At 51.4% G+C, this 25,555-nt stretch overlaps 1 protein-coding gene across 6 annotated transcripts in view; it reads right to left on the reverse strand.

The window, feature by feature from the left end:
- LOC144315368 (zinc finger and BTB domain-containing protein 7C) overlaps positions 1-25,555 on the reverse strand; it is a 337,017-nt gene that overhangs the window by 268,323 nt on the left and 43,139 nt on the right. For 3 of the 6 annotated variants that reach the window (XM_077899761.1, XM_077899766.1, XM_077899762.1), the window contains exon 2: positions 547-775. The exons of 2 other annotated variants lie outside the window; for them this stretch is intronic. The gene's annotated coding sequence lies outside the window, so the exon portion shown is untranslated. Of the gene's footprint in view, positions 1-501; positions 776-25,555 lie in introns of all 6 variants that reach the window. One more of the 6 variants, XM_077899763.1, reaches the window with a different exon arrangement.

The raw sequence follows: 25,555 nt of genomic DNA on the forward strand, positions 1-25,555 counted from the left end.
GGAGGGATCCATAAAGTCCCCCTTCCCTATATTCTACAAGGAATACTACCCATCGCCTCACCCTGACATTGGAGAAATCTCAATCAGGAAGGCTTCCCAGCCAGTGAGGTCTCCCGATCTATCCCTCATGTGTCCCCACTTCATGGATATATGAAAGCACTCCTGCACCCCTCGTTGCCTCAGTTTCACCACTGGCACCAAGTCCTTGCTTCCCAGGGGAGCTTGTGGGGAATGACTTTTTGATGTGTTACTTCGAGTTCTTCAAATGGGAGGTGCTAGCTACATCTATAAAGGCATCATGTCTTCCCATAAGGCATAGGAAGTGAACCCACCTGATGCTAAATCTTCCGATGCCTGGCTCCAGCGAGTGCATGGGGCAGAAACTAATAACTATAAAGCACCCATCTATCATCTTATCAGGCCTCACGGCACTTTGTTTGCATAGTTATCTTTCTAAGGGTTGACATTTTATGTCTACGGCAGGCTGATGCATTCTCCTACCTGCCATATCACTCAGAGAGGATAGATGAGCCTCGGGTTCATTACCTGTCATTACACCGTGTACATGTTGCTGGGGGCCAAAGCATCGATTCTTCTCAAGTCTCCCCAGTGGTGGAGCTTGCCTTTCTCGGGGGCTCCAGGGCTAGCGGTCTGCAGATTATGCTCACTCCTCAGGCCCTGGCTGGGCTCCAAACCATCCCTTCCTGCTTTCCTGGCTGGCCCGCTGCTCAGAGGTGGCAACACATTCTGAGCTCCCAGCTGCTTCAGAAGGGGTCTGCAATAAGAACAGAGGCCTCTGTTGCCTACCATGAGCAGAAACACATGCCCAAGTTTTAACCGTGCTAGAATTTTCCAGCCGTCCTCTTCTGCTCTTTATTATTAGGTCCTGCAATTCCTGGTGACCATACGGATTTTATCTCCACCGGGGTCTTCACGGCCAATGTCCCACCCACCAGCCCTGCCCCCAGGATGTCCTTCATTCCTGTTTTCTTACCTCTATTTCCTTGTGTCTGCCTGAAAGACCCACCCTTCATGCTACACAGTATTCAGAATTCAGCTCGTAACACCAACAGAACCTCACCGTCCCAGGAAAGAAGAAGGAACTGGGTGCTTTCCTGCTGCTGGTGAGATCACAAAAGGCAGAGCCACATCTAAAGGGGACATTCCTTAACTCTTGCAGCCTAGGCCCCCAGGGTGAGGCTTCCAGCCTGCTGTGGTTTGGGGGCTCCAGGCAGGCCGCCTACCTATGGCTTCTTATGCACCTCCTTTCACCCCCTTGGGCTCAGAGCAAGAGACAAGGGTGGAGATGAAAGCCTCTTGGAGTAAGGGACACAGACTGGCTTTTGCAGAGTGACTACATCTCTGAGCCAAGACCATGGCCTGCACTCTAAGGGGCAGGAGGTCTGCTCACCTCTGGAGACTGGGTCCCTACGAGCCACAGCCCTGTACCTCTGACCAGTCATGGCCTCCACTTCCGAGGGTGCAGAGGGAGGGTTCCTGCTCTCCAGATGGCTGTGATCCTGAGCTCCGCCCCAACCCTGGGCTCCCCTGAGCCTCAGTGAATCCACAGCTAAGAAGGGGCTGTGGCAGGTGGAGAAGCCCCCCAGGCACCTCCAGGTCCCATGAATCCTTTAGCATGATGAAGACAATGTCTGACAACACACATAATGATTCATACCCTTCAAGCTGCCCTTACGTCCACTGGCCCTCTTTGGTATCAGAAAAGCAATGTAAAGGGGTATCTTAAAGATGAGGACACAGAGCACAGAGATTTTGAGAACCTTGCTAAAGGGCACACTGTAAGAGGGTGAGAGAACCAAGACAGGAACCCCTGATTCCCAGTTGTCATCCTTCCCCTGGTCCTAGGTTAACTTCATAGCACCTCAGGGGTGGTGGATCGACAGGAACGGGAAGGGGAAGGAACAGACACACTCGGCCTGCTGTGGGAGGACGGAGACAAGATGAGGACAGTCATGCCTTTGGTTTCTTCCCTGAGAGGAAAGTCTGGGAGGAGGAAGCACACAGAGAAGAGAGTGATAAATAGGAAGACAGGAATGCACAGGCTCCTAGTTAACAGGCACAGTTCAGGCAAAGAGGAAACGAGCCGTGATAACGAGCCACAGCTTTGGGGTGTGCAGGCTGTGCCAACCTTGAGCCTCCTGGGGAACCCACCTCTACAGCTCTGACCTCCAAGGCATTTCTGGGCAAGGCATCACTGGGGGTGTTATTTGTTCATCACGTGGAACAAGCAAGGCAATTACTATCACCATTCACAAAAAGCAAATACACATTTATATGTTCTTTTTTTACAGGGGACACATTCCTAAATAATAAAAATGAAAAAAAAAAAAAAACCCCACAATGTTCTTCCACCCATATAAAGAAAGATCTGCTCCTGGACAATGGGATTCCTTGCTTGATACCAAAGCTGCTCTGCTCCCATTGACAGTGAGGAAGTTGCCATTTGGAAATTCCTACCTAGAAATAGAAGGTGGGGCCAACCCAGCTCCTTCCAGAGCAACCAATACAGGCCACAAGCCTGAAAACCCTGGACAGGTGGCAAACCGTGGAACTAGGCAGGACAATGACCAAACACCAACGACATCCACAGAGCCCAGGGCAGACCCACACACCCACCTCAAGTCCACAGCAGGCCAGACCTCCGAACACCAGGCTTTGGGAAGAACAGCACACTGTTCCCTTGGCATTAGCTCCCTGAGTCCCAGGCAGCCCAGTGGGTCTCCAGCCACCCTTAGAGCAATTCAGTGAGTCCTACTATGTGCAGGGGACGGAGAGCCAGCTGAACCCGTCAGAAACCAGTCACTGGCTTCTGCCGCCGGCTGCACAGTCATCTGGCAGCTATAGCTCCAGAGGCAAGCAGCTAAAGCTCATAAATTCTTGCTGGGGGTAGGGAGGACGAGGAGAGGCACGCTCGAGGGCCCTCCTGCAAGGTGGGACTGAACCACATTCACAGCAGATGGTGCTGTCGCCCTCACTCCGGGATTCTCATTCCTAATTATCTGTGCTGTCAGCAAAACAATTAACCCTCGAAGAAAAATTGCGCCGTCCACTCCCAACCATATGAAAAGGCAATTTTTCCCAAGGACGAGGGACACTTAGGGCAGCAGCGGATGGAAAGTAGGGCAGCCTTGCACGGGGCTCTGGCTCTCACCCACCCTGGGCAATTTCACCATCCTCTGACCTCCGTGGTCTCCGGGAGAAGACCAGCCCCTCCAGGCTCAGAGCCCACACTTCCTTTTCCCCAAAGAAGGTGGGGAGCCCCAGCCCAGGTGTCCCCCCAGCCCCACAGTGCTACCGTTCTACAAGCCCTGGTGTTTTCCTCCAAATGCTAAGTTCCTTTGGAGCTGAGACCGCTTTTCCGTTTGTTCATTCATTTGCTCCGCTTGCTTATTCATCTGTTTGTTCATTCATCCAGTTATTGCGTATTTACCATGTTGCTCCCAGGAGATACAAAGAAAATATCTATTCAGCCTTCTTGACCACTGCTTGGAGCCCTTCTTCCCTGAGACGTGCGGAGGGGAGGGGAGGACAGGGCAGGGAGAGGTGGGGGCCGCCAGCCATTGCCTTAGCACTTGGCAGGGCCTTGGTTTCAGGCTGATGGAGGGAAATCCTGCTGCTGCATTTGGATTCTCTCAGAAGATTCGGCTGCAGCCCCTTGGCAGCGAGGCAGAGGTGGATTTGAGCAAGCCACTTTGGTCCTGGGAGGCCTGTGGCAGGCCTGCAGAGGGCGGAGGGGTGGGATGAAGGGAGAGCCCTGGGCCCCCACCCGCGCTGCTCCCACGGGGCTGGGAGAGCACAGGGTCTGCGCCTCCAGGCACCCAAGAAGTATCAGGTGAGCTGAACGAGCCCGACAGCCCCTCTCCCGACGAACTGTTTTAAAAGCAAAAGGAGTTTTTACAGGGCTGAGGCATGAGGCTTGTTCTCCAGGAGGCTCCCATTTAAGGCCCGGATCACTCAGTCTCATTCATCCATCCTCACATGCTGCTGCGGAAGAGGAAACGGGGAGCAGGAACTTGTGGAACCTTTGTGGTCAGTGCTGAGCAAGCCTTCGGGGCTGAGGCCATGAGAGCCACATTTTACAGGTGCCATCCGCAAAGGCTGATGGGCTGGCTGCTGTCAGACAGGGAGATGGAGCAAGGCCCTGCCATGGCGGCTCCATATCCAGCTGCACTCTCGTCCCACCCAACTGCCCCCCAAGACCAGCCCTGAATAGACCAGGGACCCCCACTCCCCTCACCACCCAGGGATAAAGGAAAGCCCAGGTCAGGACACTGCCAGACCCCCTACTCCGACAGGGGCAGTACTCTGCCCCCCACCCCCCAAAAGAAGTGCAGGAGACAGAGGGACAGACAGGGTGGGGGGGCGGGGTGGGGAGCTGGGGCCCCTCCTCCACCACCATTTTGCCCAGTTGAAGCCTTGTGCTGTCCTCCTTCCCTCTCCATTGCCCACCCGGCTACCGGTGCTTGCCCTCACCCAGGGCCCAGGAGCACAGGCTCGGATGCCAGCTCCTCGGCATAAAAGGAGTGTGTTTATATTCAAAGCGGGCTGTTGCCCACTAAGAATCTCCCCACTCGAAGGCAGCGCATGTGACTGCACCCCCTGCCTGGAGTCCAAGCGGGACAGACGCCAACCTCTGGCTGGAGACGTTTCTAAATATGAGCCTGGCACAAAGAGTCAGGTTCCCAGGCCTCCTCTGCCCTGGGAGACCCAGCCAGGATTTTTGAGGCAGCCGGGAGGGAGAAGGCTGGGGGCAGGCAGGATCAGGAGGCAGCCAGCTGAGACAGCCATCAGCCCTGGAAATATCGCCTGCACCCCTCCCTGGCCTTCCAGCCTCGTTAAGGGAAGAGAAAGGATTGCCCTGCATCCAGAAAGTCTAATCAATTGCCCGCAACCCTTGGCAGTGGAGACAGGAAAGCCACTGCCTTGCTCAAATGTGCACATGGATTAAAAATATACAAATGGAATATTTTTCTTCCCCTCTCCTCAACCCCCTGAAGCCTGGGATGCTCGTTAAAAATAGCCTCGATGTGGCGTGGATCCTACAAAACCCAATGGTTGGCAGGGAAATTAAGGAGCCACTGGAGACAGCGCTAAGTGGTTACCCCTGGGGAGCAGGGCTGGGGAGGGCCCGGAGAGGGTGCTTTTAGGTGGTTCTAGAGGCACTGCTTGGGTTTTTAACAATAAGCAGACACTAGTTTTATTGGTTAGGTTTTTTGTTTTCTTGTTTTTTTAATGAAAGTTTACCCATCGCACCCTCTAGTCAAAGCTTAACGCTGAGCTTGCACTGACCTGGCCTGGTGCTGACTGCCTGGCAGTGCCCTGACCCCTCGGCACCCGGGGCAACAGGTACAAAGACAGCCCAGAGTCATGGAAAAAGCCCTGAATCCAGGATCAGGGCCTTGGGTCTGTAACTAGCTGGCTGTGTGACCTTAGACAAGTCATTGAGCTCTCGGGGCGTGAGTGCCCTTACCTATAAGATGAGTTGGATTAAATGCTAAACCAGGTACCTTCTAGTCCTGGCAGTCCACCATTTTTAGGTATTGAGGGGAAAACATCTAAGACCTGCCCTGTATTTCTCCCCTGTGTCCCTGGGCCAGAGGTAGGGTTTTGGAACCAGGAAGCAGGTAGGAAGGAGAGAAGCTGTTCTGAGAGCAGAGACCGACTCCATCCTTCACTGATGAAATGCAAGGTAGAAAAAGCATCACTTCAGGACCACCATGTCCTGGGTTCAAATCCTGATTCCACTGTCAATAACTACGTGAACTCAGGAAACTGCTTATTACTAGTGCAAATCAACTCCCTCCTCTGTAACATGGGTAAGAATACCCATATCCAACGTGGGTGTGAATATTAAATGCAATAAAATGCAATAGTAGCCAGCTCATGGGAGGAGCTTAATATCCTTTTATTATTTTCTCTCTCCTGTCGTTCACTCTACCCAGCATTGCAGGGGAATTTAAGGGTTGGGCCCCAGATCAGGCTTGTGTCCCAGCTCCACCGCCTGTTAACTGATGACCCTGGGCAGGCACCCTAATTTCTCTGTGCCTCAGCTTGCATCCCTATAAACTGGGAGTAGCTACAGCTGGTTGCCGCAAGTGCCCCAGCCCACACTCTCACCTCTGCTAGCCAACCGGGCCCTCAGCTTTCCATCCTGCATCTTCCATGGGTTCACCATGTAGGACTTTCTTCCCAGGCACCGCCCCCCCCCCCCAACCTCTCCAGGGTTCCTGGCCCACTGTAGCCCACCACCTGGATTATCCTGCCGATCTGGTCCTTCCTCATTCACGCCTACCTTCTCTCCATTTGGTCTCCGCTCAGCAAGTTGCACACCTGGCAGGGAGTGTGGATTTTATCCCAGAGGCACGAGGGGAATGTGTGTTTCAGATCAGTGCTTCCCAAGCTTTAATGTGCTTAGGAATCACCTGGGGATCTTGTCGAAATACAGATGCAGACTCTGATTCAGGAGGTCCCAGGTGGGGTCTAAGATTCTGCATTTCTAACAAGCTCCCACAGGACACCCATGCCACAGGTCTGGAACCACCCTTTGATTAGCAAGGCTGGAGAGTGGAGGAAATCCATGTGTGTGTGTGTGTGTAGGGGACATGGACAAGGCAGACCAATTACTCAAATAAAAAAAAAAAAAAGGTATAAAATGTTGACTGAGATGGTACAAGAACCATCTCAACCATGAGAAACCAAAGGTGGATTCAAGAGATGCTGAAGAGGAAAAGCAGGAGGATGTTTGATGAAATTATGTGACCAGATCCAAACAATGAAAATCACACTGATTGGCAGAGCGTAGGAATACAGAGCGATGCTTACTACATGTTAACTGGAAAAGCGGACTGCTGCCAATTATATGCACACTGTGTCTTCAAGTCTGCCAAAGGCACATCTAAGAAACACGATTAGAAGGCTATAGTGCAGGACCACCAGGGCAGGATGACACACCATCAGGTGCATGTTTATTTCTTTGTCGTCTTCTAGATGAAGTTTTACCACATTTGCAAATCAAAACTAATCTTCTATGTATTCTTATTTGCCCGCTTCCCCCAATCGTCAGTGATGCTGTGTTATGGAGGTTTGATGTATTTCGAGCACAAACTGCCATTTGCTGCAAGGGCTGGAGCACAGTGCATTAAATCTTCTCCATCAAACCCAAAAATAAAGCAACCCAGATTCTGTTTTTCCTCTAAGCCAAGGGTCCAGTGCTTCGGAAGGCTGGCGCTATCACCTCTCACTATAGCAACAAGGAGACCCTGGTGACCCTGAGCTTACGGTTATTAAGAATAAAAATAGGAAGCCTGTAGATAGATGCTCAGTAAGAAGCTGTGCTGGACAGGCCAGGCTTGAAGCCCTCTCTGCCTCTCTTGCAGGGAAGAGAAAGCAAAAATCAGATGCTAGGAGCTGATTCCTGCAAGATTACAAGGTGCACTTAGCATTTTCTTCTGTGTTTCCCAAGTCAGGGCTATGAGCTGCCTTTCAAACCAGTTCCTAACACACCCGGAGGTGGGCTGTTCTAGAGTAGGAGTCAAACGTTCCAGCCAGGGGATGCCTGTGGCTCACTTATGTACTGGGCATGCTCATGCCACTCCCAGCTCCCTGCCCCCAGACTGCCCTGTGCACTCCTGGCAAGAGTAGCCCTCCGTCCACCCGGACCTCCACCCCAATCTGTGTAGCATCTCTTTGACTTGTTCTTGGGTAGATGTCTCAGGGCCCCCCAGTCTCCTATCTGGGCCTTGGCTCTTGCCACTGGGAGGTGGGAGGAGGCCCCAGCCCTGGTCTGGCCACTCCTGCCCAAGGTTCAGTGTCTGAACCCAAGCCTACTCCCCAGCTCCTAAATCCCCTCTGCTCTCTCGTGATCCAAGATCAAGGCCCGGTTCCACCAGCAGCTGGCTGGGGAGATGTGGGCAGGTCACTTCACATCTCTGAGCTTCAAGTATGTCAGCTATACACATCTTTACACGGGTTTATGGAATCTGGTGGTCTTTTTTTGGTCCTAATGCTCCAGGAGGCCAAAAGAAATCACCATTTATCTAGCAACACAGATGAGGTATTTCACATGCAAAGATTTTCTAGGCAACAAAATGTATTTCATTTTCCCTGCTTCCCCCAGGAAGCCACCTGAAGGCACTAAGCCAGATGAAAGCTCATCCCTAGACCAGAAATATCTAGAGGAACAATCCACGTCCCCCTCCCATCCTCTCCCAGGCAAGGTATCGCCAAGCTCGATGCCCTCTGCCTTTGGGTCCTCCATGACAGGTGGGAGCCAGCTACCCTCAACAAGATCTTACTGTCCCCTCTGCACACCGGGCTCCCAGCAGCCTCTTCTCCCACTGAGCAGGCAACTCTATATTTGTCACCAACTCCATGCATCCTCCCCAGAACATGTGAACTTCCTGTCCCGGGCACGGTGGAGCCCACCCCAGCATTAATCTTCTGGGGGATACCAGCAGAAAGCCCAGAGGAGGTGGTTAGAAAAGAGGATTTCAGTTTTCAAGCCTGGAGGAGGATGGTTCTCAAAGACGGCCTTGATGGCAAGGCCAGGCTGCCCACAACAGGAGGAGGAAGCTGCTGGGGAGGAAGCATCAAAGCCACTTTGAGACCATGGTGGGAGACGGCCTCCAAAATGCTGAGGTCAGCAAGAAGGTGGGCAGGGAATGGGGGCTGCGGCGGCCTGGGAGACGCGCGTGGGGGGAGGCCGAGCGGAGAAGGTGGGGTGATGGACAACCTGGGCATCAGTACGAGGGCACGCTTACCAGTCCTGCCTGACCAACAGCCCCGACCCACCATTTCACCCTGAAGCCTGTTGGGCAGGGGCCTCTGCAAACCTACAACATCCCTGCTGGGCAGGCCTGGGGAAAAGGCTGGCAACCACAAAAAAGTGAGCCAAGAGAATAAAAGAGCACAAACCTTGCAAAATAACGATGGCCAGGAGCCAGGCACTTCCCAAGGATGGGCCGAGTCAGTCACCACAGCCACCCGCCGCCCCCCCACCCCCGAAACTGGGCCCTACTTGGCTTTGTGGACAGGTCTCCCCGGAAGGACTTCCTCTCTGTGGCCGTGGGCACAGGGCCCAGACCAGAAGGTGGGCTCGGGTTCAGTCCCAGCTCCGTACATCCCCGCGGCCCGCAGGCCTGAGCCCGGCCCCCACGTCTACAGGGGACACGCTGCGGTTCAGAAAGGGCAAGGCAGCAAGGTGTCGCCTGCATTCGTGCCCCCTCGCCCCGGGGAGCCTGGCTCCGGGAGGCGGAGGCGGAGGTGGGGGCAGGAGGCTCCGTCAGGTGGGGCTGCGTGGGGCCAGGAGAGGAAGGCAGGGATGGAGCGGGTGCTGGAAGCGGGAGGGGGAATGGAGCAGGCCCAGGCGCCGGGTCTGCCCCGCGGTGGCTGGGGCGGTGGCAGCCCCAGAGAGGCGCCTATGAGCAGCTGGGGGGCCTGCAACGCAAGGCCAGCCGCACCCTGGCATACGTGACACAGAGGAAGGCACGCTGCCCTCACTGCCTATACAAATGGCCGTGGACACAGGAAATGGCAGAGAACAAGGACAGATTTCCTGTTTATAAACTAGGCTCCAGGACCAAGTCTCCATTTGTTTGTTTGTTTGTTTGTTCGTTTCTTGCATCCTTCCTAACGGCTGCCTGGCACTGCCCAGGGCAAGCGCTGGACGCGGCACACGTGCTTCCATTCAACAGGTTTTTAGTATGTGTGTGTTTTTTAAAGACTTTATCTATTTATTCATGAGAGACACAGAGAGAGGCAGAGACACAGGCAGAGGGAGAAGCAGGCTCCATGCAGGGAGCCCGATGCGGGACTCAATCCCAGGACCCGGGGTCACGCCCTGAGCCAAGGGAAGACGCTCAACCATGGAGCCCCCCAGGTGTCCCCCATTCAACAGGTTTGCAGTGAGTCTCTATTAGACGTCTGGCCCTCCGGAGATGATGAGCAGACAACAGACCCCTCCCTCAGGGAGTGTGCGGTCTCAGGAGGGGAGGCGGACAACACCTCCCAAAGCAGAGGCCCAAAGTCACCCAATCCTTGAGTGATGCCCGGATGAACGGTGCCACGCTAAGTGCTTTAAGAGGAACGTTCAGGTAGAACTGGTGAGTTCTCCAGCTCTAGAGGTATTCAAGGCAGGCTGGCCACAGGCAGGGCAATGAGGGCAAGTCCCGCCCACGGGGGCCCAAGACCATGAGGATGACAAAGGTCCTAGAAATGCCACGACCAACAGGCCAATGTGGGAGGTGGGGTGACATAGCACACACATCCCAGAAGCCAGTTTTATTTTTTTATTTTATTTTATTTTATTTTATTTTATTTTATTTTATTTTATTTTATTTATTTTATTTTATTTTATTTTATTTTATTTTATTTTATTTTATTTTATTTTATTTTATTTTCATTATTTTCCCAATCCAGGTTTTGCTTTTTTAGTTTAAATTCAAGCAATTAATGTGTAGTGTATTATCAGTTCGAGAGGTAGAGGTCAGTGACTCATCAGTCTTATATCACACCCAGCGCTCATTACGTCACATGCCCTCTTTAGTGCCCATCACCCAGTTACCCCATCCTGCCACCCCACTCCCCTCCAGCGACCCTCAGTGTGTTTCCTATGGTTAAGAATCTCTTATAGTTTGTCTTGTTACCTGATTTCATCTTGTTTTATTTTTTCCTTCCTGGAAGCTAGTTTTAAAGAGAAGGGAGATACTGCAAAACTTGCCAGGAAGCCTGCAGGGCAGAGACCATTTCTTTTTCATTTTGAGGCCCCCGTTAATAACTTCCTCATATTTCTATCCCATGAGATGTTATGCCCATATAAATAAACAGCAATTTGTATTATTTTTATCCTTTGTTACACAAGCGGCACTATACTGTTTTGCACCCTTTTCTTATCATAATACCTATGAAATCATCCCAGACCAGTATATGAAAGCACCCTGGTTCTTTTTTATGACTGCATACTATTCCATCATATGGCTGCACTATAACTGATTAACCCCTGCTCCTGCTGATGGGTATTTATGTTGTTTCTAACCTCCTGCTTGTACAAACAGCCCTGCAACGAACAGTCTTGCAAATATGCCCTTTCCTGTAGGTGCCTGGATCTGCAGGATAGAAGGAGAACTCTTGGGTCAAAGGATGTGTGCATTGAAATTTCACAGCTACTGTTGAATTGCCCTCCTTAGAGCTGAACCAATTTACACATACACTCCCTCCTCCAGCCACATATAGGAATGAGCTCATTTTGGCAGGGACGCCAAGGCTTACATTTCCTCCCTGTCCCCATGGTGCTCATTCCAGGGGTAGACTCAGAAAGCTTTTGGGGATCATCATTGCTCACAATCACCTAGACTCTTGGGCGGGGGGCGGAGCTGGACGGGAGAGGAGGATGAAGCCAGTAGCCAGCAAAGGGAGGGCTCAAGTTCAAAGGATTTAAAAGAATAGTGGCTTTGTGCATCTTGAAGAGCCAAACTGCCCCTCCTACACAGACATCCCACTGTGCTGAGAGACAACAGGTTTCCCCATGAGGAAAGCATATTAACACCATCTAAAGGAGGGACTCCCAGCATGTGCTCCAAGAGGAGATTATAAGTGTATTTGGGTTTCTAAAGTCCCAGCTGCACCCGTGTTAAGAAAGAACTGTTTTCTTGCTGTTAATCCATTCCTGGTGGAAATGTTGCTTCAAATTGAATGACCCTTTTATGCGCTGAAGTCAAATGATATCTCAAAGATAAATCACTTATTCCAGAAAACATGAAACTTCAATCACAGCCATTGATTAAGATTTCACAGCAGCAGTTGCTGGACCAGGAAAGCCCCAAAAGTCCCCATTCCCGTGGGCAGCCTTGGTCCTACCAGTAGAGCGAGCTCAGGCTCTAGCACAGGACCTGGAATCCTACCCACTGGGAGATTTCTCTCTGGTGAAGCACAGAGGAGGTGAGAGGGGAGAGAGCAGAGATCGAAGTCCCCACAGGTGAGCCTGAGGGGCCCTGCCTGGCCAGAGGGGCAAGAACTAGAGGTGCCATGCCCTCCACTCAGCCCCTCTTCCTCACCTCTATCCAACCTCTACTAGGCCTTGTAGCTTTAGCTCAAGGGTCCCCCCTTCCAGGAGATCACAGACCAGGATTCAGCAGGCACCCCAAAGGATGTTCCTAGAGCATTTCTGACCTGAAGCGTAACCTTGTCTGTCTACCTGGCTTGGCATCCATGGGCGGTGAGCGCTCTGAGGTTTGGTCCCTACTAAGTGTTCAACACACGTTTGATGAGTGAATGAAACGGAGTCCCAGAAATAGTCACAATAGCTTCCTGCCTTGATGATGTCACCTATTCAGGTGTTCATGGTCCTAGTGGGGGCCGGTCATTGTAAGTAGGCCTGCTCCTCATATTAGGCAATCGGGTTGCAATCGGGTTGCAACAGGGTTTCTTGAATTGAAATGCCACCCTGGCCCCAAAGGCCCATGGTTTGAGGCACTCTTCTTAGTGGAAGTCTCACCTTGAGGAAATGCCCACGCCTAAGAGGAGTCACACTGTCACGGAGCAGTCTTCTTTAGCTCCTCGGCCAGCCAGCAGTGGGGCAGTGAGTGGAACAGGTAGATCCAGGACCCTGCTGTACGTTATGTAAGAGGCAAGGTGAGGAACTTTTCTGAAATCCTATAAGCAGTATGGAATTAGAAACGGTTACAATGATAAGCCTTTGCTTGTGCCCATGTCTTGCAGTCTACAGAGAGCTTCCTATCTAGTACCCCCTGATCTTCAAAGCAACCCTGAGACAAGTAAGGACAGTCCTACCCAATTCACAGACACACAGAAAACAGAGGTGCAGATAGCTCAAGCCCTGAATCACCCAGATGACAGGGGCTGAGCTGACAGCTGTGTCCAGGTCTTCCCACTCCAAGTAGAGTGTTCTGTTTACCACAGCAAGATGCTCCAGCATTGCCTAAAACCACAGCTTCAAGCTGTGCAGAAAACCCTCTTCCTTCTTCAATCTTTCCCTTTCCCCAGATTTGTTGATTGATGAATGAGCTTCCCCTGGCTCTTTATACCAGCAGTGTTGGGGGGCCTAGCTGCAGCCTGGGCTCAGCCTCTGACCCACTCTGGGGTGGTAGGAGAGTCCCTGTCCCCCAGTTTCCTCCAATTCTTCGTATCTTTGATGTTAAAACCATGCAGTGACCCTAATCTGGACATTTCCAGGAAAGTGCACTCAGGCTTTTCTTGAAGGGTGGCGGTCATTTGTGACAACACGGATTGCTGGGCAGGGCTGACCTGCACCGACAAGGCATCTACTTGCTCCTGGCTCCATGCATATCTTCTTAGTGGCCCCTGATAACTGCAGGTCACTGTCAGCAGAGAGGAGGAGGAGAAGGACTGCACGACCTGCCTGCAGCCATCGCAGAGCCTGGAAGTGGCCAGGCTCAAGGGCCATCCTTGCATCTCCTGCCATAGCATGGGTGGGAGAGGTGAAGGCAGAGCCACCAGCTGGACCTCTTATTCCACCCCCCAAAAAAGGCTTTATCTGCACTCCAAACCACTTCCCAGGCCCCTAAGCTTTTCCTTCGCCCAGTGAATTATGTGGAACAAGACACATTCAATGGTAGCAGAAATCAGGCTCCCGTTTCTGAGATACCGTCATTCTACAAAAGCACTGAGATGGGACTGCCTAGGAATACACCTGTGTGATTCACACCTGCGGGCAAAACGCCGCCTCTCTCCAAGGCCTATTTAAATGAACAGGTGTTTTAGGTTGACATACCAATCTCATCATGAACACAATTAATGACCTGGCTCCTAACTGTTGTGTGCTAGAGCTTTATGTGCTCTGTAGACACCCTTCTCCCTTACAGAGTCCATCTGATATGCGAACCCAACTTCGAAATGGGAAAATAAGGTGATTAATCACCTGGCAGAAGGACTCACCTGAGATCTCCTTGTCAGCTCATCATTCCCAAATACAATTAGGATGGCGCTCCTCTTCCCACATGGTTTGCAGAGCACTCACAGCTAATGAACTTGGGAACACGGCTTGAGAGGCACAGCTACTTCCTGCTTCCTGATGGCCAATCTAGCACCAATTCCAACCTGCTGGCCAGTTGAGCAGGAAAGGAAAAGGCTGCTGTGTCAGGGTTGGTTGGAATCAGAGCAGGACACGGCCCTCGGTGTTCCACGGAAACGAAGGGAAATGGGTTGACCAAAGACATTGGGCTGAGCTATTGTGAGCCTCCTTAGCACACTAACCCTCTCTCATGCCATGGGCCTCCAGGCCTCTCTGGCCTCACACCATCCAGAACATTCTTGTTGACCAGTCTTAAAAGGGCACTCCCTATACCCGCTGTGTCTCTTGCTTCCTCTCTGACCAGCAAACCGTGACAGTCCGCCTCAGCCACACCTAGCCTTTCCCCGACTGCCTCCAGATTCATCAGAGTTTACCTGTCCTATGTCTGCTTCCCACAGGTGCCAGAAGAAGACTACCATGGAAACCTCCTCCAAGGTGACCTGGCATAACATGCTGACATGAGTTTCTTTCCTTCTTGAGCATTTCTGGTTCGGAGCATGAAAATTTTATGGAGAGAGTAATATTTCTGAACCAAAGGACATAACCTCTAATGGTGAAATCTCAAGAACTGCAGGGGAAGAAACAGAGTTGGGGGGAGGGTAGAGGTGACAGCAGAGAAATCTCTGAGATGCAGCCTTGAAATAACGCCACACAGACTGGCCATGAGCTACTACTGAAAATCTGTTTTTCAAAATGTAAAACAGTCAATTTCCAGATGTCTGCTTTGGGGAGCCAAATTGCTGTTGATTTGTTCCTAGTTCACCATGGAATAAAGTCTGAGCTCCTCACTGAGGCATTTCAGGCCTTCCATGGGGCCCTGCTCCCGTAAAGCCTTCTTTCCTTCCTGCCCCGGCTGAGAACTCCCCTCAGCCCCTGCCTTCTGACTGTGCTCCAGGCCTACTCTGGGCTTCTCAATCTGGGGCCCCCACACCCGGGGCCCAGCCTGGAAGGCCTCTCGTTGGCTGGAGACACCTGCCGCACAGCTCTGGGGCATGTGTTCCCACCGAGGTCCTGTGCATGCAGTGCACGGCACAGTAACCCAGGTCGGCCCAACCTCCCAGGGGCTTTGGTAGGCACTCTCCACCACCACCACCACTGCACACTCCTCTTCCCCAAAGCCCTCCACCCTATTGTCTTTGGTGCACTCCAGGACTTTGACACTCACTGTTCTCTTGATCAGGGTGGGTGGGAGTAGGTCCCCAGTGAGAATATAAGTACCCCAAGGGTAGTGACTGGGTCCCAAGTCTGTTGAAACCATGAAACCATCCCCAGGCCCAGGCTAGGGAGCTGAGAATCTGGCATTGGCTTTCCAAGTGTGGTCCTAGCCCAGGGGCAGCGCAGCATCTGGCAGCCTGTTAGGAATGCAAATTTTCTGCCCACCGTCACCCTCCCACCCGCCCAAACTCTTTTTTATTTTTTAAAGATTTTATTTATTCATGAGAGACAGAGAGAAAGAGAGAGAGAGAGAGAGAGAGAGGCAGAGACATAGGCAGAGGGAGAAGCAGGCTCCATGCAGGGAGCCTGACATGGGACTCGATCCCGGGTCTCCAGGATCATGCCCTGGGCTGAAGGTGGCGCTAAACTGCCAAGCCACCCGGGCTGCCCCCAAACTCTTGAATCAGACATTCTGGAGGTGGGCCCCAGTACCCTTTCTAGAAGCCAGAGGCAATTCTGACACACAGAAAGAGAACCACCAAGGTGAGGGATCCTCAGCCACCATCCTGGGTTTGCTGAACTAATCTGATTAGCGGGGTTTTCCAAGCAGGAAGGGAGCGGGGCCCATTTGAGGTTGCCCACTTCACTGGTGTCTTGTAGAGCTAACTTCCATGGTTGTGCTGAAGCATCACTAAGTGACACGAAGTGAGCTCATTCAGAAAGCCTCCCCGGCAGCCTGAAGCCTCATCTCTACTGTGCCAAGGCGGAACACAAAATGCACCACGGAGCAGCCAGGCCGCTCTCCTCCAAAGGACGCTCCTGTCCCAAAATCCTTTCCCTGCTTCTGCTCCCCGGCCAGCAAGCAGCTAGAGTTTAACAGAGTGTCCCTGTCTCCCTATGTCCCTACCAAGCACTTGGCCATCTCAGAGACCCTCCTCCAAGTCCCCACACTTTCTGCAGGCTACCCAGGGCTAAGCCTCCAGCGTCCTGGGTCCTGCAGCAGAACTGGGAGTGGGGACCCTTCCCAGCACTACTCCAGACTCCCAGAATCTGAACCTCTGGGAATCCTGCTTTTGAACAAGTCTCTGGTAACTCTTATCATCGGCAATCTGAAAAGCAGTGAGCACACATTCCTTATTTGTCAGACGGGGAAACTGAGGCTCGGTCAGGGACTCAACATTCCCTGAACTTTCCTGCCCACAGAGCACTTCCTCCTCATCCAGGCCCCCACAGCACTCACAGCCTAGATCCCATCCCCAGTTCTAACACACATTACCCTACACTCCCCGTCTAAGCAGCACCTGCTTAGCCCTGCCCCTCCCCCACTGGGCTGCAAGGGTCTGGAGGCAGAGCCCTCTGTCTCCCCTCAGTCCTTAGTGCTCCGTGCTGGGCACACGGGAGCCTCAAAAACTGTCTGAGGAGGAACAAGCCCCCAGCTAGCCCGCACTCTTGCATTAGCATATGCCCTGGGATCGATCCACCACATTGCCAGATTGTCACCTTGAAACACCCTGGAAGGTGTGTCCCATGGGGACATGAGAACATACACATTCTGATGTGAGGCAAACAGCCACCTGCAGAACAGGTGGAGAGTGGGCAGAGGCTGGGTGGGGCCTGAGGGAGTGTCACAATGACACACTTCACCTTCTTGCTAATTCTGCTCAGACCCAACCCCCTGAGAAACACAGCTGGGAAACGGGACACAGAGCTCACACTTCCCCACTTCGGCCTCTCTAGAGCCCCGATACTGACACATAGAAAAGGTGACAATGAGACAGAGACAAAGAAGAGCTCCAAGGAGAAACAAGCCTGCTGGGTCTGTGGGTCATGGGCCCAGGGAATCCTCGCCGGGTCCCCCGGATGGTGCCATCCACCCACCTGGCCTTCCCCAGTGGCACAAAAGGTGACTGCCAAAATGAGGAGCTTTCGGGGCTCTAGAAAGGTCTTACCAATGTTCAAACTTCGCTCCGCCCAACCCTGACCCGGCTCTCCCCACCTCCCAGGATTTGGCAGGCAGGCTGTAAAACGAAGAACTCCGAAATCTCAGGGGCCCAACACATCAAGAGTGGGTTTCACGTTCCCAGTAGGTGTCCAGTGATGCTCCAACCTGTTCGTGTTCCTATGGCCCTAAGCAACTGGCGCACTGTTTGCATTTTTGTTACACAGCACAGCTCTTCCAGACAAAGAACCAACCTCTGTGCCAGCCGGATGGGCTAGGTTGTGCCTCAGTAACCGTGACCGGCCACCACACTGTGCCTGTGGCAGCCACTCGGGGTTCAAGCTGATGCAGTGGCCAGCATCTTGAACGGGGCCCACGGTCCTGCCAGCTTGGCGGGGCCCTGGGCTGCCACCTGGAAGTGAAACCCAGCACACCCCTCGCCACCCACTGGCCAGAACTCGTCTCGTGGCCCCAGCCCACAATGACGAGTACAGGAAGGAGCAACCCTGCCAAGGGCCAGAGGACACAGCTCCTGGAAATGCACACCCGCAGCCACCCGGCACTGAGGCGCACAACGTTCCTCCAGCAGAGCTTCATCCCCTTCCCTCCCCTGTGACGGCCAAACTGCCTCCCCTTATTTGTCATTTTCACCCTGGGATGAAGGGAAGCTTTCAGATCAGGGAACCAGGAAGACGATCAAAACAGGATTTTCAAAGAAAATGACAGGGGACATTATTACAATGTAGAACATTACAGTCTTACAATATATAACAACATCCTCGTGTATAATGTTACACGTTTTTCGATAGAACAGGAAGTTCAAAGTAAAGGTTTTAGTGTAATGGCAAAGTGACAGTTGTCAGCTGCCCCTGGGCGGGGGGTGAGAAGGCGGAACGCACAAAGGGAAATTTCAAGAATGAATGTAACAAACGCCGGACCTTCGGACCTTCCATCAGATCGATGGTATAAAAGGAGGCCAGAGAAGGCCTGGCCTGCCAGTTTGGCCCCCTGAAAACCAATCAAAAGCTGACGGCATCCGTTCTACAAGGATGCTTTGTGACTTCAACAAACCATCCTTTCCCTTCTGCCCAAACACAGCAAGGTGGGAGAGGACTGGAAAGGAAGCCACGGGTGGTGTGAAACAAGAACAAAAAAAATCATATGGGCTGAGGTGGGGTGGGGGAGGGGCAGAGCGAGGCCAGAGACCAGGGACCACTGCCTTTCTAGGGTGCTTGTCAGGAAAGGGATTTATACCCAGGAAAAAAGAATCCAGAAAAGCACACAGGACACTGGAGCTTCTCCCTGGCTCAGAGCTAGAGTGTTCTGGCTCCTTCCACAGGCCCAACCACAGCATCTTGGGATGTGTATGTATCTAGAATTTGTCTCGAATGGATCCTCTATGAAGGAAGCTCCTGTAGTCTGCCGAGATCAGAACACAGCAATCTGGAAATCTCAAGACTCTAGGTAACTGTGAATTAGCAACACAGCCCATGTGAGGCTATTTTTCCAAGCAATGGAATACAGGAACAATATGAAGCTAAATGGACCCTTCCTTGAGCATCTAGAAGTCACTGTGGCCCATCACAACACTTCAAGTTATCCCTTGCAGATCAGTCAATTCAATTCTACAAACATTTGTTGAGTCCCAATTCTGCACCCAGCTCTACTCAGTTGAGGATGAGAGCTTGAAAGAGACAGCCCCAGCCATGAACCCTTCTCTCAATGACCTCCCAGGTCCTGGGGAGACAAAAGCTTACATGCCTCACACAGCATGAGGTGAGCTCTAAAAGCAGCATATAGGAGCCACAGTGGCCCTAGAGCAAGGCGAGGAAAGGGATTGGCACAGAGGAGCCAGGAGAAGCTTCTTGAGGGATCTGGCCTTGAGCTGAGATTTATTCAATGAGCCCTTCTCCAGCATGTGGTTGGGGTCATGGCGGACAGGGAGGGTCTGAGAAGTGATGTTAGAGAATGTCGCAGAGCCACAACTCACCATGACATGGGGAATGAACGTAAACGCAGAAAAAGGAGTTGGAGGAGATGAGCCTGGAGACACATGGCAGGGGCCAGGTCACATAGGGCTTTGTATTGGACTTGACGCTGGGGAGCAGAGGGAGCCTGGAGAAGGAGGTCAGGACTCCTTAAGAGGCTGGACCACTGGCCCTGGTGCCAGACGAGGGATTGCAGCGAGGCTGTGGTTGTGGGCTCTGAAAGGAGGCTATAGATCTGAGAAACACGTCAAAGTGGAAACCCCGGGACCGAACAGTCAGGCAAAGGTCAGGATGAGAGGGGGAGGGAGGACAAAGAGCCTGCTGAGGAAGGACAGCGTCACGAAGGGCGTGGTCCATAGGACACCCACTGCAGAGACCTCGGGTAGACACAGATGCAGCAGCTGGTTGGCCATGGGACACTGGGGGCCTCTGCCTAGGCAAGGGTGAGAGGGGTGAGGACAAGGGAGGCCTCCAGATGAGTTCCACGTTCCAGAAGCCTGGTTATAGGGCAGGGGTAGCAGGATGGGAGCTAGATGGAGGTCACAGGTGTGCCTGATTTTTCCTGTCAGAGAGAGGAGCCTGTTTCTGTCCTGAGGGGAAGAAGCTGGTGGAGGGTGATGGAATTTGAAAATGGGAGCCGGGGGCAGGGGCTGGTCAAGGGTGCCAGGAGCAGATGAGGTCTGGAATGCACATGGTGGGCATGAGACCAGGAATTTGGGACATCTGGTCTCCTCGTATCAGGCCAAGCTCCTCAGGGATGGTGTCCAGAGAGTCACGGTTGACAGAATGCAGAGCAACAACTGTTTTCGTGCAGTATTTCCATGTGTAGAAGTCCTGGCTTCTCAAAACATTTTCATGAATGATGTCGCTTGTTCCTCACACTGAGTCTGTGAGCCGGGCACTCCCATGCCCAGTGACAGATGCGGATGCCGAAGGCCCAGAGGGTAGGTGGCCCCGACTCAGAGCGCAGGCAAGCAAAGCAGGCAGCCCGGCAGCCGGGGCTCTGGGCCGAGCTCCGCCCCCACCCACGGCCCGGGGGCCTCAGGCTCGGGCCCTGAGGACAGTCACGCTGACTCGCGTACAGTATTTTGCTCCACATGAAAACCTAGTGTAGCCCTTTAGTTTGCTGTGACCTTGCAAAATATACCGAGGATCAGGCCTAATACATGCACAGCCTCTAGTAACCATGTTTTTTGAATTTTCCCAGGTATGGATGTTGCCCTGTGGCTCTGACAGATCTCTTCACTCATGCATGCCCTTCGCTGTGCCGTGGTGGGTGGGCCTCAAGCTAGGGCACACGGGAACCCCTGGGGAAGCCTTTAAAGTCCTACTAAACCCGGGCTGTACCCAGGACCGTGGGATCAGAATGCACTGAACCTGGGTGGTTCAGTCAGTGCAGTATCCGACTCTTGGTTTCAGCTCTGGACATGATCTCATGGGTCATGGGATTGAGCCCTGAGTCCGGATCCGTGCTCAGTGGAGGTATGCTTGGATATTCTCTCCCTCTGCTCCTTCCCCCACTCATGCATGTGTGGACTCTCTCTTTCTCTTTATCAAATAAATAAATAAAATCTCAAAAACAAACAAACAAACAAACAAAAAGAACTTCTGGGGTGGGGTCTGGGCCCTACAGGCATCAAGGGAGGCTGCCCAGGGATGGTTCAGAACTCTGATGTAGAGGAAAAGACACCCCAGGAGGGCTCATGGGACAAGCCCATGACAGGGAGAAGGGCAGGGGTGGGAAGCTGTGATTCAGCAAGTCTGGAATGGGTCAAGAGGACAAGTCAGGATGTCAAGAGGAGAAAACCAGGGAGAAAGTGGCTGCCATCACTGAACTGCAATACTGCGCCAACTGTGAAGTAGTCACCCCTGATGGGCACACTACCATTTCACCTTCCCAAGGCTCTGCCATAGGGAAAGGGAAGGTTGATTTTGATATTTCTCCCCCTTTTACAGAGGAAGTAAATGACACTCAAAGATTCAAGATGCCCAAGGTTGGTCATCTTCATGGAACAGGAATAGCCCAACTGGAGGACCAGAGCCCACTGCCAGTGTGGAGTCCTGAGATGGAGGGCTGACTCTGGTCCCTACCTATTGCCAAGGCCTCCCCCTAGACAGTCTCCCTCATTTTCAAAAGGGACCCTTTCCAGTGAGCTCTCCTCCCCTTCTGGTCACAGGGTGCTTCTTGATGGCTCTCCCTCACAATGTCGCAACACGCAGGATTCAAGTCCCCCAGGGGAGCCTTGTCACCTGCATCACTGTGTCACCTTATCCCTTTCCTCTAAAATAAGAACCATGGGTAAATTTTGGGCAACTCCACCCACCACACCCAGATCAGCCTTTTGGCTCTAAGGAAGGTACAAGGAGAAGGCTCCCTGCCTCCTGCTCTAAAGCAACGCCCCTCTCTGGTCTCTCATGAGACAAGGAGCTCCAACAACCCACAGGTAATTAATGGTGAGACCTCTGTGGCACCTGGCACAGCACCTACAGATGTGCAGCACCCACCCCTAGGGCCCACTGGCAGGTTGGGAAGCTAGGGCATGTTACACACAAGAGGGACACCAAGAGTTAAACTGGCTGGAAGTGGCCTGAGGTATACTCCGGCTCTTGGACAAATTACTTCATCTCTTTACCTCAAGCTACTCATCAGAATAATGGGGACACTAACAGGAAAATTATCTTTCAAGGGAGCGTGGGATTGAATGAATTAATCCATGTAAAGTGCTCAGAACGTGCCTCAAAGATATTTGGGCTCTGATATGCCACAGGTTGCTATTGCCATGGTGCTTCTGCGTTTGCTCGATGTCCAGAGGAGGAGCGACAACGCGGCCTAAAGTAACTGTGAGAAAATTTCAGTGGGAAGTAGGGATTTTAAGCATTAATGCAATTGAGAAAAGAGGGTACATTCAAGGAGAAGAAGACAGAAAGTGAGGATCCCCAGAGTCAGAATCTAGACATTAATTTACTGTCGAGGAGCCAAGGAGTGTGAGGCCTGCACCCCACCCTGACCCCCCTAGAATTCCTGCTGCCGCCGTAGGATGGTCCATGTTATTAAAGCCAACACCCCACAGGAACCGAAACCAAACAACTCCAGGCAACAAGAGTTCGGAGAACCTTTGGCTCTGTCTCCAAGGCAATTGAAAAGAGCTCAAAACAGATTAAAATATGAGATGAATTTTGAAGCCCAGGAATGAGAGAAAATGAATCCTGTGACTGGGAGCCAATATGATTATTTCATTATTTGGTTAGAAAGTTAAAATGTGCAGGAAATGTCAGATGCTTTCTCGAGATGGGGGATGGGGGGTTGGAACAGCATGGCCAAGGGGGCACATATTCTTTTTAATATTAAAAAATAGCTTCACTCTGACTTAGCTTTAATCCGAAAACCCTCCCTAGGTAGGGTAGCCCGCCCCTCTGCCAGCCTGGGTGCAGTCTCGTTAAGACCCACATTCTACCTTCCAATTACCCACCCACCACCCCCTCCTGCAACAGCACATCTGCTCTTTGAAAAGAACTCTCCCTCCACCAATAAAACAAAAAAAATCCCATGTGCTCCCAAGTGAAGGGTGCCCCCCACCCCTGATGGCTCAGCCCCAAACCCAACCTAGGGGGAAACCCAGCCACTACTGGCTTCTCCTTCAGCCTCATCCCCATCTTTCCTGCCCAGATCCATTCTTCCCCTCCCTGGGCAGTTACCATTCCTTAGGTCTGTCCACTGTCCATGCCATCCCGTCTCCATGTCTCCCATCTCTACAGCCATCATTTACTCAATCTCTCAGTTATTTGGTGAAAGATTCCTAGATATCAACTGGCAAGCTGTGCAAGCACAGGGCACACAGTGATGTGCAAGGCCAAGTCCCAAGTCTCTCCCTGCAGAGAGCTGACAGTCCATTAAAGAAGACAGACATGTGGTGAGGATGGGGAGGCACAGAGTGGGGAGCCAAGGAGAAGAGCCAGTTCATCCTGACTGCAGGGGGGGTCAGACAAATATCCCAAAGGAGGCAGCATCTGGGTCTGACCTTTGAGACTGGATTTGATTATGCAGAGAAGAGTAAAGAGAATTCCAGATGTGGGTACAGTATTAAGCAAAGGCCCATGGCCAGGAAACGCAACCCAAACCCCAGGGACAGCTAAGAGACAAGTTTGGCTGGCCTGAAGAAGCCACATGAGAGGTGAGAGAGAATGCTCAGGAGAAAGGCTGAGGTTTGATTGATGGAGGCCTTTGTATTTTAATATTTTAAAGAAGTGACACATTACATGATTTAAATTCACAAGGTACAAAAGGACATACAGTGAAAAGTCACCTTCCTATCCCTGCTCCCCACTATCCAACTCCCCATCTCAAAGGCAACCGATGTTAGCCATGTCTTATGAATCCTTATAGAGATATTTCATGCACATTCAAATAAATACATACTTCTTTTACCTTCTGTGCACAAATCATAGTATATTATATACACCTTTTGCCTTTTTCTGCTTCTTTACAAATATTGTAAACCCACAGTTCTCAAAATGGAGCATGCACCACAATTACCTGGTTAGCTTGCTAATACACAGATTGCCAGGCCCCACTCCAGAGTGTGATTCAGTAAGTCAGGGGTGAGGCCTGAGCAGGTACATTTCTAACAAGTTCCCAGCTGCTACTGTTGTTGCTGGTATAGGAACCACACCTGGAGAACCACTGGAAAGATCACACTACATAAGTTTATAAAGAGCTGCTTCATTCCGCTTCATAGCTGGGTCGTGTTCCACTGCTGGGCTATATGGTTACATATTTAGCCAGTCCTTTCACTTAGATTGCCCCCAATCCTTTGCTATTCCAAATAGTTTCACAGTGATTACACTTGTGCATTCATTATGTCGCTCATGTGGCAGTATAGTTCTGGGATAAAGTCTGGGTCAAAGGCTTTGTACTCTGGCAATTTTGACAGATAACTGCCAGACCGCTCTTGCAGGGAGTCCTGAATGCTAATATAAGAAATCCCGAACTTTAACTACTGTAGGCTTTTAAGCAGAAGACTGGTGAGGTCAGAGCTGTGCTTTGGGAAAATTAATCTGACTCCATGGTGAGCCAAAGGAAGGAGAGCCACTAGGGCAGACAGACTCTATGGGTGCCTGTGAGCCCTGCTTCCTATCTAAAAGTAGGTCCCTTCCTTTGAGTGTGGGTGGGACCTGTGACTGACTTCTAATCCATACAATACAGCAAAGGGGATGGCCGTCACTCCTATAATCGGTTACGTTAGAGAAAACTCCATCCGCCTTGCTACTAGACTGGCATCAGAGGCTCCCTTTCTCAAACTGCCATGAATTCTCTAGGCACAAGGAATTAAATGCTGGCAATAACCACTTGAGAAGGGAAATGGATCCCTCCCCAGTTGAGCCTCCAGATGAGAACCCAATCCAATCAAGGAAAATGACACCTTGAATGCAGCCTCACTGGAGACCCTTAAGGCCAGGACCGAGCTAATCTGTGCTGGGATTCCTATCCCACAGAAATAACAATTCTGTAAATTAACAGATGTGTGTTGTTTTAAGTAACTAGGATTGCGGTGATTTGTTTGGCAACAAGAGAGAACTAAAACAAACATATAGGAAGGTGCTCAAAAAATAGGCTACATCAGTGAAGGCCTGAAGTACACAGGTGTCAGAGGTAGAAAAGGGTAGCAGGACTGAATGGTGGATGTAGGAGAGATTTCAGGAAAAAAAAAAGCAGGACCTGTGAGCTCATGAGAGGAACAAACAGAGGGACCTCCCCTACCATCAGGGGGCAAGATGGTTGGACAACATCCTTAAAATAGACTCAGCCCACTTGCATGAGATCGAGCCAAAGAGCAGTCTGAGGTAAGGTGGAGCGGACATGCTTGCTCCTTATTCCTTTCTAAAAGTGTTCCTTCTCTTGCAGATGACTCCAAGATTATCACAGCACAGCCTCCCCAGGCCACCAGCTGCCATCTGCAACTTGCTGACAAGGCAGATAAGCACCTACACAGAGAAGACCCACAATAAATCACGGTGGCATTTCAACCCACTGGGGACAAGATAGACATTTCAACTAATTGTATTAAGACAACTCAGGAATCACCTAAAAAAAAAAGTGAATCATGTGCAACAAGGATCAAAACAAGAAATTAATAAAGAAGAAACTGTGAAAAGAGCTAGAAGAAAAATGTAGGCAAATGCTTGTATTAAATAGGAAGGATTTTCAAAGAATGACCCAAATCCAAATGTCATATTTTTTAAAAGACTACATCTGATTTCAAAAATTTTAAATACCTAACACCAGAAAATAAAATAAATTCAAAAGACAAATGAAAAATGAGGGGGAAAATTTGCAACATATATGGCAGGCATAGGGCTAATTTCCTTACTACATAAATAACGTGCATGTGCAAACATGTACAAGTC

The sequence above is a fragment of the Canis aureus genome, chromosome 6, assembly GCF_053574225.1.
Source record: "Canis aureus isolate CA01 chromosome 6, VMU_Caureus_v.1.0, whole genome shotgun sequence".
In the NCBI taxonomy this organism is placed as follows: domain Eukaryota; kingdom Metazoa; phylum Chordata; class Mammalia; order Carnivora; family Canidae; genus Canis; species Canis aureus.